The sequence below is a fragment of the Dipteris shenzhenensis genome, chromosome 29, assembly GCF_047967505.1.
Source record: "Dipteris shenzhenensis isolate YYH24624 ecotype China chromosome 29, Dip_SZ_1.0, whole genome shotgun sequence".
NCBI lineage: Eukaryota > Viridiplantae > Streptophyta > Polypodiopsida > Gleicheniales > Dipteridaceae > Dipteris > Dipteris shenzhenensis.
This window is the reverse complement of record NC_141624.1, coordinates 34,710,070-34,726,788: the sequence shown is the minus strand read 5'-3', so window position 1 is coordinate 34,726,788 and position 16,719 is coordinate 34,710,070. Positions and strand designations below refer to the sequence as shown.

Genomic DNA, 16,719 nt, shown 5'->3' with positions numbered 1-16,719 from the left:
TCAGAGAAGAAAGGACATCCCCTCCAAACTCTGAAAAAAGTAACTCTCCTGGCAGTGGCTGCTCTAGAGGATCCCTGCATGCTCACCCAAATGGCCATCAGAGTGTGTACTGTGTCAGTCCAAATACTAACCATAGCCTGGGAAGGGTGAACCTGGCCTCTGTACACCTCGCTCTCCAAATATACCAAGCTGCAATGCTAGCCAAAATCTCCCAAGACGTGTCTATTGAGGCATGAGCAGCTCCGAAAGGAGTAAGGGGAACATCCTGGAGGGAACAAGACTCCATTGAGTGTTGCCGTACAATGAAGGCTGGATCTGAATCATGTCCCTCGAAAAAAACCTGTGGGCCAATAAGAGATAACCAAGCCATTGAACCCTAGGTCATATAGAAAGGTGCTGTATGAAAGATGCTGAAAATCCTAGCAACACCTTCCCATATCGTCCTCGCCTATCTGCACTCCCAAAGGCAATACTGTACTGACTCAAATGCCATGTGACAACGAGGACAAGTAGGGTCAGCCCCGAACCCGGATCTCCACAAGTTCACTGCAATCCCTCCATGAATAGAAAGCCAAAAGAAAAGAGTAATCTTTCTATTCCTGAGGGATTTCCAGAACCTATGCCAAAATTTCTTCCACACAGCTGCGGAAATTTAAAAACTATCCCAATGTGGTGCTCTGGAGGTCCTCCAACCTCTACTGCGGAGCTGAAACCTTCGGGCATTTCTAATTGTGTAGCGAAAGAAGGGAAAGCTCTTCTCTCGGTGCCCCTCATCAATCCATTCCCACTCCCCTGGGTCCCACTGCAAGATCATAATAGGGGAACCACCATACAGCCAGAGTCTCCAAGACCCTAGCACAAGGAGAATAGGATTAGGGTCAAGATACCACTGTGAATCCATGCCCCACTCCATGAACCCTGCAATCCTGACAGGCTGAAATGCAACCTCCAAAAGAATATCATCAAAAGATCTAATAAGTCTGCCTCCCGACTGAACATCAAAGAGACAAGGGTATCCTCATGTGCATCCTGCAATGAAATCACCTGTAACGGAATGCCCATCCCTGAGAATGCTCCCCACCAAGTGCACTCTATAAGCGGCATGTCATCAGTGTCAATCCACTCTCGCGGAATGGCTGCCTGTATCTGCTGTATCCTGAGTGCACTTCCTCTGAGGTGGCCAACTGCTAAAAGTCTCTGATCCTCTAGAAGTCTCATAAAGGCCTGCCAAGCGTCTACAGTAGAGGTTGGTCCCCTCTCCCATCTAGACCACTGCATATAATGTGACACTCCAAGTGGCCTGCCATGATGATCCAAAATCAAGTCATTCCACATGACTGGTTGTCTTTGAATCTCTTTACGAGAAGTGGGTGGAACTCTGCGAAGTATGTTTCTGAAGCAAACCCAAGCTTTCAGAATAGCAGCCATGAGAGGGGAAGGGGTGGAATTGAGATGGGCTGAAGTAAAGATTCATCTGCTGCTGTCCAACTAATCTCCCCCATGAGAAGGGGTGTAAGACTGAATGCTGTGTGAGAAAAAATCCTTCCGGGGCTCCTGTCCAGGCATCGATCCACATACTACAAACTTGCAGAGCAAGGCCACAGAGCAAGGCCATACACTGCAAGCTCGGGTCAATAATATTGAGACCCCCTTCTCCTGTGGGAAGAATGAGGGTCTCCAAGCCACCCTGGCTACAAAATCTGAGGTGCCATCTAAACCGTTCCAAAGGAAGTTCCTGATAGGTCTCATGAGCTGAGCGATACAACCTCTAGATCTGCACCAACATGAGCAGACAAACCAAGCAGTGGACAACAATACCTGGTTCACAACCACAACTCTGGATGCAAGGTCAAGTCTGGTTGAACTCCAAAAGATGAGTTTCCTCCTGATACTCTCCAACACGGGAGCAAACTATTGTGCTAGAGAGATGCCCAACCCAACCTGGCATCCCAAATATCTGACGGAGACTCCCCTCTGAATCCAAGTGAACCCTATGTCAATCCCCTAGACTGGAGTGTCCTTATCACTGATCCAAAAGCCATTGCTCTCTAGGGAGTGAAGGCCACCTTCCCTACCACCCCTTTTGTCTAAGGGCATTTCAACCATGTTGAAATCGCCCCTTATAATCCAAGCATCTGCAATGTGACCAAGAAAGCAGTCCTTCCCAAAAAGAACACGATCCCCTCTAGAATCGGGTGCATAAATGTCTAAGAGATCAACCTTATGCCCATCAATCAAAAGTATAATCCACTGAGCTTTGAAAGGGACTATGATCCCGTGTCCAATCACCCAGGGGAGTATAGAGGAAGAAACAAAAATGCAAGTACCTCCCCTGGTACCCAAGGCGGGTGACCAAAAAGTGTGGCCTGAAAGAAGCTTACCCGACTTGGAATAATACCTGGCATCCAATTTGTGTTCCTGAATCATCGCAATGTCCGTGGGACCCTCAGTAATACTTGAATGAAGTTGGTTACGAATCAGCTGCCTGCGGCGATGGTGAGGTACATCCCGAGGCCCTGAACGTTCCAACGAACAATCCTCATTTGCAAGAGGAGGTTGCATGGAAGATCCTACCCGACCTGGTAGCGGAGAAAGCTCTCTCCTGCGAAAAATTCCTCCTATCAAGAGGAGGAAAGTCAACTGGGGAAAGCACCCCCCCCCTACTGAGGGGGAAACTCTGTCCTGGAAGATATGCTCCCCAAGTGTGGAGGATACAAACTCCTCCTCCGCCTCAAACTCAACCAAGTCTGACAGAACTGAAAACGAATTCTTGCGAAGTACCTCTGGCGCAGGAGTGCGAAGAAGTACTTTTGGTGTAGGAGTGCGAAGGAGCCCTGTGGAAGGAGGAGTGGAACCAATAATCCCCTTACCTCTGTCAGGTGTAGGCAGACGTGGTAACATCTGCCTGACCTCAGCCACAATTCTGTCACCCTTCTCAAGTAAAGCACAGGACTCTGCAGAAAGGTTCTTCCTAGATGAGCGCTCCTGCATCTAAGCAGGATCAGGAGCAGTCTCATCTGCACATGGAACCTGGACAGGGATGTCTCTTGCCTGAAGAGACAGGTCCGTGGCCCCGTCAGTGGTAGCCTGAGGTATTGGCTCACTAACTCTGACAGGCATCCAACGGGGGACGACCGAAGCAAGACGTGCCGACTATCCTGTCCGCACTGTAGAAGTACTAGGATGAGAGACAGATGGTCCTAGGTGTGAAGTCGAAGGTCTAGCAGTGCGTGAGGCAGTAGGAACTGGTCGTGAAGAAGGTCCAAGTTGGGTGAAGCTATGAGGCACACCCCTAGATCCTTTTGGTCTTTTCTTTTTCCTTGGGCAATCTCTGGCAAAGTGCCCAAGGGTCCTGCAAATCCTACACTGATCTTGTCTCCCTGCAATCTCAACTCTTTGTCTGAAGAAGGAGCCACCTGGACGCTAAAGCATAATGTGGTAATCCGGGATGTTAGGGTCGGAGACAATGATCCGAACACGCGGCACCCCATCGGACGTGACTGCCTCTGCTGTGCTGAAGTAGGCATCGCAGGAAGAGGGGGGATCGCAGTAACCACTCCAAAGGCAACAGCTCCAATGGAATGTAGCAATCAATGGTACACTTAAGGAAGGCCTAGAAATCTGATGAAGAGTGACGTCATCCGGCTGTCTTCTTCGACAAGATCAAACCCCAAAGAAAAAGGGGTCAAAAAATCCTCCTGGAGCTCAATGCTAACGAGCTAGCCTGAAGCATTGTACCTGCTACCTCCAAGGAGTCAAAAACAATCTGGAAGAAACCTCGCCCAAGCACACGAACATCTGTGAGGTGCCTTGCGAGGTCTCCAGGTAGAGCGGCGAGCATCCAGTCCCTAGCTTGTAACCTAGAAGGGTGGGACCCATGGATGCAAGCAAAGAGCGATGTCGAGCTCTCCTGCTCTGTATCTTTTTTGAGCCGCTGCAACTCGTCTTTTGAGAAAATGACCGTTTTCGCGGCCGGTGGAAGCGGGCAAGGATTGGCTGAAGGCTGAGCAATCGTCAATCGAGATGGGAAGGCTGACTTGAACACTATTGAGCTCCATCCGACTAAAAATGCTGCTAGTAGAGAGAGAAGGGGGAGAGGGGATGAAGAAGGCTAAAGGAGGGGGTGAGAGGATAGGACTAGGGGGTGAGAGGATAGGACTAGGGGTAGGATAGAGAGGTGGAGGGGGGGAGAGGCTAGGATAGAGAGTAGGAATAGAGAGAGGAGGAGTAGAGGGGTAGGAGTAGAGGAGGAGGGGGGGAGGGCTAGGCAAGGAGGTAGGAGTAGAGAGGAGGAAGGGGGGGAGGGGCTAGGAGAGGAGGAGACAGCCCGAGGGGGGTGGAGAGAAAGCCCCCGGGGGGGGGGGGGGGGGGGGAGGGCAGAATTGATGCGCGGGGGAGGAGGAGACCCGCGGGGGGGGCAGAAGTGCCGCGGGGGGGAGAGGAGGTGCTGCAAGGGAGGGGAGGCCTGCAGGGGAGGGAGGTGCTGGTCGGCGGGGAGGAGAAGGCCAGCAGGGGAGGGAGGAGCAGGCCAACAAGGGGGAGGCTGGCAGGGAGGAGAAGGGCAGCGGGAAGGAGGAGCAGGCCGGCGGAGAGAGAGGCTGACGGAGGGGGAAGGTAGCGGAGAGGGAAGGGCTGAGGGCGGAGGCTAGAGGAAGGGGAGAGCTAGGGGGAGCAGCATGGAGCAGCCGGGGAGGAGAAGCAGCACAATCCCTTTTGCATCTTTGTCTGCTTTCCCCCTTCCCCCAAACCGGCCACGTGTGTAGAAACCAAGCCTAACTTCTGCAGGTTTCCAAGCTTTGAGTCTCTAGCAAGATGCTACTGAGGGAGAGGAGAGCACGCACGAAGGGATAAGGAGACACCAGAAGTGGTGGAGCAAAAGCTACTCCAGCTTATTCCTCTATCATAATATATATGAGTATATACGGGCACTGTACAAGTGGGCGGGCACACTGCCCTTTACCCCAACAACCTCCCACTTAAAGGCAGTGTGCCTTTAAGGGAGTATAGTACACATATAATACAATCAGCCATAGGCTGAAAAACAAGATGACCAGACCGTCATCCTATGCCCATCGGCACTTTACAATGTGCAAAGTGCATAGAGGATAAGCTGCTAGCATACATCAGGTCTGCAGGATAGAAAATGACAAGCTGTAGATGCCTCTCAACCAAATCTCATGCCAGATCTCACTGGGAGAGTGAACTCTCACCACCACGTGCTCTTGTGCTAAGTCCATAGCACCCAAACTGTCACTGTGCAAAGAAAATGTCTTTATACCACCTGTGACCGTAAGCACATGCCCTCCAATAGACCTCTGCTGGTATACCCAACCTGCATCGCCTGCATGCTGCTCCTGGAAGCATAAGGACTTGATGTCCACAACCACTTCCCTACTGCCAAAATCTGCCATAATCATGCTACCAACTCCCACTGCAACCGAAGTAAGAACCGGAAGTGTAGCCCCAATGGCAAACATGTGAGAACCAAGTCCAGTCATGGATGCATGAAGTGCTATGGCTGCCATATCAACCATAACCTACTGCTCAACTCATCTGTGATCGTCAAACCTACTGTGTTTCAAGTATGGAGCCAATACAGGCAATGGAGTACTTAGTAACTTCCCCCTCTCCATATTGAAACAACCAAGTATCGGAAGACAAACATCATCAAGACCATGCAGCTCCCAATGCAAAGCATCCCTGTCCATAAAGGACCATATGGCAAGTAACCTCAGAAGGATAGCAACCTCCTAATTACTGAGATCATAACCTGTCTCACTGCGCATCACATCCCGAGCTCTCATAACGGTATCAAACCTATGAAGCCAAGCTCGAGGGGATTGCTTCTGGCCATGGAGGCACTTACAAAGCAAACATATCAATGATTCCTGCCCATGCGCAATATGACCTGAGTCAATAACTGCAAAAGCCACATCTGTCCTGGCATAACCAACCAATGGATCATACTGGGCATCATTAGCCAAGGTATCCTCCTCACCATGCATAGCCTCATCCTCATGTGCAAGAGGCACTCTGCATCTTGGGAGCAAACTGTAATTGTCCATAGAAGATGCATCAACAATCTCCATAGGAGTATAAACCTGTGGAATACTCGAGACATCTGACCGTCTCTAACCAAAATTAGGAAGTAATTGTCGTGGCTGTCCCAACTTTATAACCTGCTCATCGTGGGAAAAACCTCCCGCTCCAAGGGATATGGGCTGCCCCTGCAAAGAATTCGGAGGTATCAATGCACTTACACCCTCCTGGAACACCACTCTCCTGCTATCCACAGTCTTGGGCTGTCTAAACATAGCATCCTCTCCCAGGTTCCAGAGCAGGTGTCTTTGTATTAGGCACCGAGACAAACCCCCCACAAAAACTGACTGAACATGGATCACATAGACTCAAAGAGAGCCAAAAGACTTTGAGAATGCCCTTGAAGTACTTCGAATTGCATCGACTACCTTCGAAGATATGGTGTCTCTTCTTCTTGAAAAGGATCGCCGCAACAAAGAATCTCCATCCTACTCATTGGATACTACATAGGCTCTTGCCTCCACCAGCAAATGGAGATCTAGGCCATCGTCTCCACTAGCACGAGGAAAGACATTCAAGCCGTTCAAGTGCACATATTGCAACAAGCTCGGTCATACAGAGGACAGGTGATACCAGAAGCTTGCCTAACAACAATCGAAGGATCATGCTAGTTGGGTGGCATCCGCCACCACTAGTGATGATGCAGACGAAGATGACCATCCGACACAGGATCATGCTCTCACTACTCAAATCCGACATGTCTGTCTCCAACATCTAGAGGATGATGGAGATGATGATTCGTTTACCTTCTGAGCATGATGTGTTTGGGCTCTCTGTCCTAGGGGTGTTTCCCAAAAATGAATGCAATAAATCATGCGTGTTGAGTCAAGAAAGGTACTCTGCCTTGGATAGTCCTCCTGAACTGATGTATTTCTTTTCTATTTTTGGTGTGTGGCTCCATGTTCCTCATTAGTCTTTGGAGCCAAGAGGGGATGTACTGTGGGAGCCATATGTTTTGGCTTTGATAGGTCTATTTGTTGGTGCATTGGTCTCCTAGACCTCTGAGTTGATCATGCATCCATGCATGATGAGCCTCTGAGCCATGCTAGATGAGCTTTCTATGGTATGCTCACTAGCCTCTGAGCCATGCTCACTTGCCTCTGAGATTGTGTGGGAACCATGTCTAGCTCTAGACCGACATGCACAGTTTTCATGACCGTCATTATCATGACTTTGGTTCCATTCTTGTAGTCCCTTACCTTTCCTCCATGGGGGGGTGTTAGGAAATGGAGTCAATTTGAATGACTTTTAGTGTGTTTCTATTGAGTAGTACTATACTACTTTATATCCTAGAGTGCCACGTGTCACTATGGGACTTATCCCATATACATTTGACACTTAGAGTGTGTGTGTGCCTATCCTATAAAGGCATTGTACTTTCTCATGTCAAATTAATCAAGCCTCAACCCTTTCTTGATCATGTAAGTACTTTGCTTTGGTTGTACATTTCTTTCTAGCATTCTTTCATTTCCATTATGCTTGCCTAGTCTTGCTTTTCTACTTTCCTTTCCATTCCATGTCTTGCATCTTCATGTTGGTGTATTCTTCTTTTAGTCACCATTCGTGATTATAGGTTACCTTACCCTAGGTCCTAGGACACCCTAACACTGAGATAGTAGTAGTACTCATAACCTCATATGCTACAGATTTCGGCTATTGGCTTATAGGTGAAATTTCAAAATTTAAGTTTCTACCACTGCATGCAAAAGAATGGCATCATCTTCTATGGCTTGGGGAAACTGGCTCACCTGTGCAACTTGTTCGTCATCTTGGTTATCCTCTAGGGTGGATGTTCACTCACAACCAACAAAAAGGTTGGGTGCTCACCAAGCTGAAAGAGAAATTGAAATACTTGAAGCTAGCCATTTGTCCACTACATGTTTGATTCCACATAGTCCAATCGATTTGGGTTGCATATATGGTCCATAGAAGATGCAACACGTTGTCCCTCAGATGTGAACATGTAGAGCAAGCCAAGGAAGCAATGTGAAGGAACATGGTAGAGAGAGAGAGAGAGAAAGGGTAGGCTAGGGAGAGAGGAAGTGATGCTCCAAAGGAGACATGATGAAACGGAAATGAAATGACGAGCAATGAACAAAAATGAGAGTACTCACATGTAGACCAAAGAGCTTGTAGCTTGATACTTGATTGATTTGACACTAGACAAGTACAACTCTTATATAAGAGCACACACACACATATGAACACCTATGCATATGGGATAACTCCCAATATGACACGTGGCATCCATAGGACTCACTAGAGTATAAAACACCCCCTAGACACCTAGTACACTCATTTTCGACTCACTTTGGCTTCATATTTCAACACCCTCCCATGAAGGCAAGGTGAGAGACTACTTGAATGGAACCAAGAACAGAACATGACAATGATGGTCTAAGGTGAGGGACTATTAGAATGGAACCAAGAACAGAACATGATAATGATGGTCATCAAACTGTGCACCCTATGTAACTCAGAGGCTAAAGTCTGAGAGTGTTCAGAGGTTGATCCAAGCACTCTCATGGCTTAGACTCAATAGGCTCAGAGGCTCACGTTATAGCATGGCTACATGACCAGCTCATAGGTCTAGGAATACACCATCATCCTGGAACTCGGCCAAGCCTGATAACGAGACCTATCAAAGCCAATACATGGCTCCCACAATACATCCCCCTCTAAACCTATCAAAGCCAATACATGGCTCCCACAGTGCATTGCCTTCTGGATCCAGTGGCTAATGAGAGACATGGAGCCACACACCAAAACAAAATAGGAAAATACATCTTTTTAGGAGGACTATCCAAGGTAGAGAACCTTTTTTTTTTTTCAAGAAAGAGACTTCTATTAAGTAAGAGAAAAAACCCGCGAGAGCAAGCAAAGCAGAATACATCATGAAATCATGAGAATAAATAAAAAACCCCCTTAGAGTGAGGTGGAAAACAACCAAGGCTGAGGCTGAAAGTGCCACCTCAACCCTGTAGTAGTCTCAGAGAAGAAAGGAGAATCCTTCCATTCCCTGAAGAAAGAAGCCCTCCTAGCTGAGGCTACACGGGAGTAAGGTAGAGAACCTTTGACTCAACACACATGATTTATTTGCATTCATTTTGGGGGACAACCTAGGGCAGAGTACCCTCGACTCAAACAAGAAAGTAGTAAAGATATATTTCATTCATTTTATGCATAGCAAGGGCAGAGAACCCATGAGCCCGAAGTAGCTACCGCACAAGAGTGTGCACATCCTAATGCAAAGAGGTATGTCGGTGAAGAACCAGGCGAGAATGCCCTTGAATGATGTGTCGATGAAGGCCATAGGAGCAGCTAGCAAGGGAGATCACGTCATGACTCTCAATGTGTCGATCGAAGAGTCACCGAATGTACCGACATCAAAGAAATGATAGTTGACTACTCGCGACAGTCAAACACCGCAATGTCGCAATGTCGGAGATGACGAGGTGTCAAAAAAGTATTCCCCACTGTCGGAAGTCTCAAGTAAATGTACCAGAGTGTCCGTACAGTCAAATTGACTTGTGGGTAAGCTCAGGAAGCTCAAATCACTGCTGGAGGTCACGGTAGTCCAAATCTGAGCAAAAAATGCCAAAAAATAGCCTAAAACTGCTCGGAATCGCCTTCTGACAAGTTGTACGGACTCCTAGCACTGTTGTGCATCCGTCTGCAGAGGTCCATACAGACGTACGGACAAAAATTGAAAAAAATTTCCCCTTCGAAAAGGTGCAGGACAGGGTCGCTTATGTTTGGGAAGTGCCAAAATTTCAAAAAACATGGAAATCGGACCTCAAAAGGTTAAAAAGCAGCCGCTAGACTGCTCCAAAACAAGTTTATGGCATCCAACTGACAAAGAATGTCCGCCAATGCTGAGGGAGAACCATGAACTGATGCGAGAGTGAGCTGAACTCACAAACGAGGACCGCGGAGTACTTGATGGCGAGGAACCATGGCGAGGCTAAGGGAAGGGAGGCTCTACCGTAGAGGAGAGGGGAGCTTCCATTTGCGGGCTTCTCTCATCCTCTTGATAGAGCAAGAAGAAGGGGAAGGTAGGAAGGGAGGCTCTGATACCACATGAAGGAACATGGTAGAGAGAGGGAGAGAGAGAGAGAGGGTAGGCTAGGGAGAGAGGAAGTGATACTCAAAAGGAGACATGATGAAATGGAAATGAAATGACGAGCAATGAAAAAAAATGAGAAAGAAAGAAAGAAAGAAAGTGTATTATTGTCCACTAAAGGCCAAAATGGGCCCATGGGACATCAAGAACTCTGCATACAAGATAGCACAAAATCAACGTGCCACAAAGAAGAGGCATCGTCGAATATCATCTAAGTACTCACATGTAGACCAAAGAGCTTGTAGCTTGATACTCGATTGATTTGACACTAGACAAGTACAACTCTTATATAAGAGCACACACACACAGATGAAAACCTATGCATATGGGATAACTCCCAATATGACACGTGGCATCCATAGGACTCAGACTATAAAACACCTCCTAGACACCTAGTACACTCATTTTTGACTCACTTTGGCTTCTTATTTCAACACAATGCGCCTGGTAACCAACAAAGAACCCACAGGTAATGCACCCACCTAACAACACCACAAGAACACCCACTGCTTGAAAGAAAGTATACTTGTTCCATATACATTTGAGACAGGTCATCCACCAAGCAAGAGACTTGTCCAGATGCCAGAAATGATGAGTGTAATCGGCCGCCAGTCTGACAAATGTTCACATAATGACAGCAATCCCTTTCTCCACAACAGAGGCAATTTGCCAAAAAGCCAAGCAGCATTGATCATGCGCAATAGAACAAAGCTCAATTAATCCCGAAATTCAGCAAATAACTCAATGGTGAGGCCAGCCCATCTAGGGGATTTAGAGCGCTTACGAAGAGGTTGTATTGTCATTGCACTCATTGCAAGCGAGAAGTACGGCATCAACGTCGTATTGTCATGCGCCATTTGCGGATGTATGGAGAGGAGCCCGAACCAGTACCCACGGTTGGTGTTGTACGTGGTGATGGATCATCGGTAAGTCAATGCTATTTGGGTTCGTGATTAATATTGGATACCATTATGACACAAAACCTTGAGACAAAATCTTATATTTACGTGAAATCTTGAGATAGGATGAGGAGGGTGGGGAGGGTGTGCATATACCTTCACACTTTGAGCAAGGCTATAGTCTCCTGGATGTGCTAGATGATGACGAGGGTATGGTAAACATGATGGATTCTATTTTTAGGGGCACTACATCACATGTACACGTCATGTCAGAGTCTGAGGTCAATATGCAAGAGTTGCCTCTCAACGATTTTCAGAAAGAAATATTACAAAGAAAGGTTTGCAACTCAATAGACAACCCAAAAACTCAATCTGATATTGTGTTGGATGATGGCTCACCCCTTTTGGGTTTGTTGCCAGATACAATGACTCAAGACACTACTACCAGCCAAGTACAAGCGACAGCCTAGACCTGCTACGAAGTAGCAAGAAGAGCTCAGACGACTCTCATGAGCTTGGACAAGGAGGAAGAAAAATACCGCATATATAGAGCTTGATATATAAGATTGCCACACCACCATGGTTCCTCAAAACTTGAAACCTCCATGAGATGATTGGACCGCTATGCAAATTGCATTTATAGAAAGAGCCACGTGTGATTGTATGGCCAACCCCCCTCAATCTTTAGGCAAAGGATACCATAACCCCTTCGAGGATTATCCAACATATCCTACATTGCTTTCTGACAAGAACATACTGTCATTTTCTTAACTTCCGTTGATCATTCTCAACCAAACAATGGAGGGCAACCTAAAAGCCGGATTGTTCATCAAGGGACAATGGACGTTGTTGCATAACAGTAGTAAATTGATGAAAATGTCTCTTTGCATTTGCTATTTTTTGATTAAATCCTGCATGCCCAAAGAGAAACGGTTCTATGCCTAGTCTGCACCTACAGAGGCCAGGCCAAAATGCAAAGTCATAGATACCGCAAAGTGACCCGATAAGTGCAAAGAATAATCCAAATCCACCTCACTAGTGAAATCATCAAACTAACCCGCATGGGGCATGTACCATCAGTCTAATCATGACCACTATTGAATAAGTGCATTATGATGGAAAGTGTATCCATTACAAGCACGCATAGCATGCTGCCATAAGGCACAAGCAAAGTATTAGACATATGGGTTCAATCATCCTCTTCTCTCTCAAAGCATACAATGATAACACACATGAGTTGCAAAAGATCTTTCTTTGTATTCATGCATGTGGATACAAACACACTTTTTTTTTGGGGTGAAGTCTATTTGTATTTATATTACAAAAAACATGCAGCTACAACATCAAAAGATGGCATTATAGGACAAGTATGAAGGCTATTCTAGATCATGAGCACATAGAATTGAAGAACAATTGCCACATAGATGCCCAAAAGACATGAAATTTGGCTAGGGAGGGATCACAGAAGACTCTTTGGTTTCTATCTTTCCATAGAGTCCCAAGTGACCAAACAGCAAACCCAAGTGAAGAAAATATCATATCCCTACCTAACAGGATAGATCCCAAATAACCAGAAGAGCTTGCAGAAGGAAGCACTAGGAAAATGTGCCCGTAGAAGCTATTGAAGCTAAAATAAGAAGTCATGCGTCGCAGGGTAATGCTAGAAGAGATGGGCCATGGAATCTCTCAAGGCCATACATCTATGACAAGTAGCAGGAGTAATATGTCGACACCAAGCTCAACCTGCCACAAGAAAACTTGTTGGCACAGAGGGAGTTTGCAAGCTTAAAGTCACTACAATCTTTTTTGCCACCACGATGCATTACGTGTCATACACAAAATGTGATTTGCATGAGTTAAAATCCAAGGGGGTGGCAGCAAAACCTTGTACAACTTAAACAAAATATTAGCCCCAACAGTAACGGATGACAACCAAAATCATCTAAAGAAGAGCTCAGGTCTTTGAGACGATGTGTGAGCTCAAGACAAGGTACTAGGTGAAAGTCATGGATCATCTATGATATTATATACCAAAGGGATCTATAATGCTGCCCCAAGCCAAATTGTCTGATTGCGGTGAAAAGATAGTAGAATAATTGCATTCTTAAGCACATCTCCCATAATGTGGATTCCTTTGGACCAAAGAATATACAAGCGCCTTGGCTCTTGTATGGTAATGGATGTGTAAACACCTTTGGCCAATGTATACTCGCTGCACGCACCAACTTACCATCAAAGAGCATCCTAAACATGCCATTTAAGATGAGGGAGTATGTGCTTCCAATCAAAAAGCATGAGTCATTAAAGGGCATCCCTTAATCTTGCCATCAATATGGCTAGAAGAATATCCTAGTAAATTCGCCACCCCAGTGGGGCGAAATGCATCAATGGCCAAATGCGAAATCAAGTGACGCATCATGATGACCCATGGCTGATCACCTTGCATAAACGAGCATCATTTTCCCTTTGTGAGCCAGAATGTGTATGTCAACATTCAATATTTAGTCCCCCATGCATCCTTGGCGAGCAGAGGCATTCTAAGGAAAGTAACCTCAAGCCCTTACGACCAAGCTACTGCAAAACTGCTAGCTGAAAGCCTTCAAGATAGTAGACATTAGCAAACATCATCAAGGGCAAAAAGAACTGTATATATGCAACAAAAATTTATTGGACTAAATGGTCCTCGGATGTGAAGAGCCCAAGAGGAATCAAGTCTCTCAAAAAATACCTGGGGCCCTGAAAGAGTAAGCCAAGCCACTGATCCCCAGGTCATATAGAAAGGTAGGCAAACAAAAGTGCTGAAAAGTCTTGCAATCCCCTTCCATATGATTCTCGCCTGTCTGCAATCCCAAAGGCAGTGCTGTATTGTCTCCAAAGCAGAAAGGCAGCGAGGGCAAGAAGGGTCAGCTCCGAACTTGGACCTCCAATGGGTTACTGCTATCCCACCATGCCAACTTCTTTTTCAGCTTGGTGAGGACCCAATCTTGTTGACAACGAGTAGTTGTCCAACCTAAAGGATAGCCAAGATGACGCACAAGTTGCGTAGATGAAACAAGGTACATGTACACACACTTTTTTTTTGGGGTGAAATTCATGCATGTTTGTATTACAAAAAGCAATCCCCAAAGAGGAGATATGCAATTACAATATTAGAAGATTTCATTGTAAGACAAGTAAACAGAGTAATCTATGTGACGAACAAAGAGAAAATCATAAAGGGATTGCCTAAGGGACCTCCAGAAATGGTGAAACATGGAAAAAGTAGGATCTCCAAAGACTCTATGATTTCTATCTTTTCACAGAGTCCAGAGTGAAGGAACAAATGGAGAAAGATCGTGAGCACAAGTGAGCAAGAAGTGGTCACACAAAAACTCCAATAGAATGCTCAATGAAATGAGGTACAAGTACTTGGTATGTATAGTATCCAAGTACTACACACCAAAATAGACTAAGATCCTAGTCTATCCTACACCACCATATCAGAGTATGTGTCTACAAATCCCCCCACTCTGGAATGATCTCAAAAATAGATGTTGTACCTAAGTACCATGGTTGCACAAATTCATCCATGTGTGGATATAGCAACCTATGGGAGTACAAAAGAAACAATGTCATTTTACAACCCCCCCTTCACATTGTCTTAATGTCTCTGATCGCCAAGCCATGTCGATGACGTGTGAAAAGAGGTGCTGACAGGATTTTGGTGAAGATATCTGCCACATTGTCCTCGGGGAAAGAATAGATAAGGTCAATGAAACCATTTAAGATACAATCCCATATGTAGTGATGATGATTTTCAATGTGTTTCATGCATGAAAGACATGATTGTTGCCAATGGCAATGCAACTCTGGCTGTCACAAAGGAGAGAGGTTGCCTCACCATCCTGTGCATGATGCAAGTCATGCAAAAGCTTCCTTAACCACATGCATTCCATAGTGGCTGCATTTTTTGCTTTATATTCTGCTTCACTAGAGGAAAGAGAGACTCGGCCTTGCTTCTTACTGAGCCAAGAGATACAAGCTGAACCCAATGAGAAGCAATAGCCGGAAGTGGATCTTCTATCATCAATGTCCCCTGACCAATCTGAGTCTATGAAACCACTCAAAGAAATGTTACAAGCTGAAGCATAATGCAAACCATAAGAGAGAGTGCCATGCACATATCTAAGAACCCTTTTGGTTGCATTCCAATGTGTGACAATAGGACAATGCATAAACTGACTCAGCAACCCTGTAGCATAGGCAATGTTTGGCCTAGTTGAGCATAAATAAATGAGACTACCAACCAGCTACCTGTAAAGTGAGCCGTCAAACTTTTCAGCCTCATCATGCTTAGTAAGTTTGAGTCCTTTGCTGTTTTCCCTCACTAGTTGGCTGCTCATCTGGAACATTTGAGGTAGAATCACCGTCAACCTGTGGCAAACTAGTTGAAGTATGAGAGGAGGAAGGAGTATCCTCTAGAGAACCCATATCATCATCCTCAAACTGAATTATATCCAAAGGAATATCACCATAAAGTGGCAAATCACTGCATCCATTTATTTTCAGCAAATGCAACATCTCTACTGCTGATTATTATTTTCCTTGTTTCAAGATCATAGAGCCTGAAGCCTTTACTTTCTTTATTATATCCAACAAAAATGCATTTGATGCTTTTGTCATCAAGCTTTGATCTAAGCTGAGATGGAATCAAAGCATAAGCAACTGAGCCAAACACTCTATAATAATGAACCTTTGGCTTTGAGCCATAAAACCTTTCAGAAGGTGTCACATTGACCAATGCTTTTGTAGGGCATCTATTTTGTATGTAAGTGGCTGTAATAATGGCCTCTCCCCAAAATTTCTTTGACACTTTCTTGCATTTCAGTATGCATCTTGTCATTTCCATAAGTGTCCTATTCTTTCTCTTTAAAATAGGATTGTGTTGCGGTGTGTATGGCACAGTCTTGTGATGTTTGATCCCATTTTCCTTCAAATACCCTTCAAAAGCATTTGATGTGTACTCTCCCCCATTGTTTGAACATAATGTTTGTATCCTAGAATTGGTTTGGTTCTCAGCCAAGTCTTTGAACTCTTTGAACCAATAAAACACTACAAATTTATTCTTCATGAGGAAAGCCATGTGAATCTAGAATAGTCATCAATGAAGGTAACAAAATACCTTGCCCCTCTATGGGTTGTCACATTCATGGAACCACATACATCACTATGTATAATTTGCAAAACTCTAGTGGAACCTGAGCCATCCTTCTTGGAAGGAAGATGGTGCAATTTGCCAAGAGCACACACTTCACACACTTCAGTATTTGGCGGTTGTAATTTTGGCATTCCATGAACCATTTCATTGTTGTACAAGTAGGCTATGATGAACATGACATACATGGCATGCCATAAAGTACTTGGAGAAGCAAATGAGACAGCCAAAGCATGTTGAACATAGGGCTGAGCATCAAGCTTTGTATAGCCCTTTATCATAAGTACCTGTTGCCACAATTTCATCCCCTTTTTGGGATCCTTGATCATGCATTGATCATCTTGAAACTCAACAAGCATTTGTTAATCATGGGCAATAGAGGAAACTGAAATTAAATTCTTTCT

The 16,719-nt window shown here is 45.4% G+C and overlaps 1 protein-coding gene across 1 annotated transcript in view; it reads right to left on the bottom strand.

The window, feature by feature from the left end:
- The window catches only part of LOC147882753 (uncharacterized), a 201,525-nt gene that overhangs the window by 105,407 nt on the left and 79,399 nt on the right, over positions 1-16,719 (bottom strand). The gene's annotated exons all lie outside the window — the stretch shown is intronic.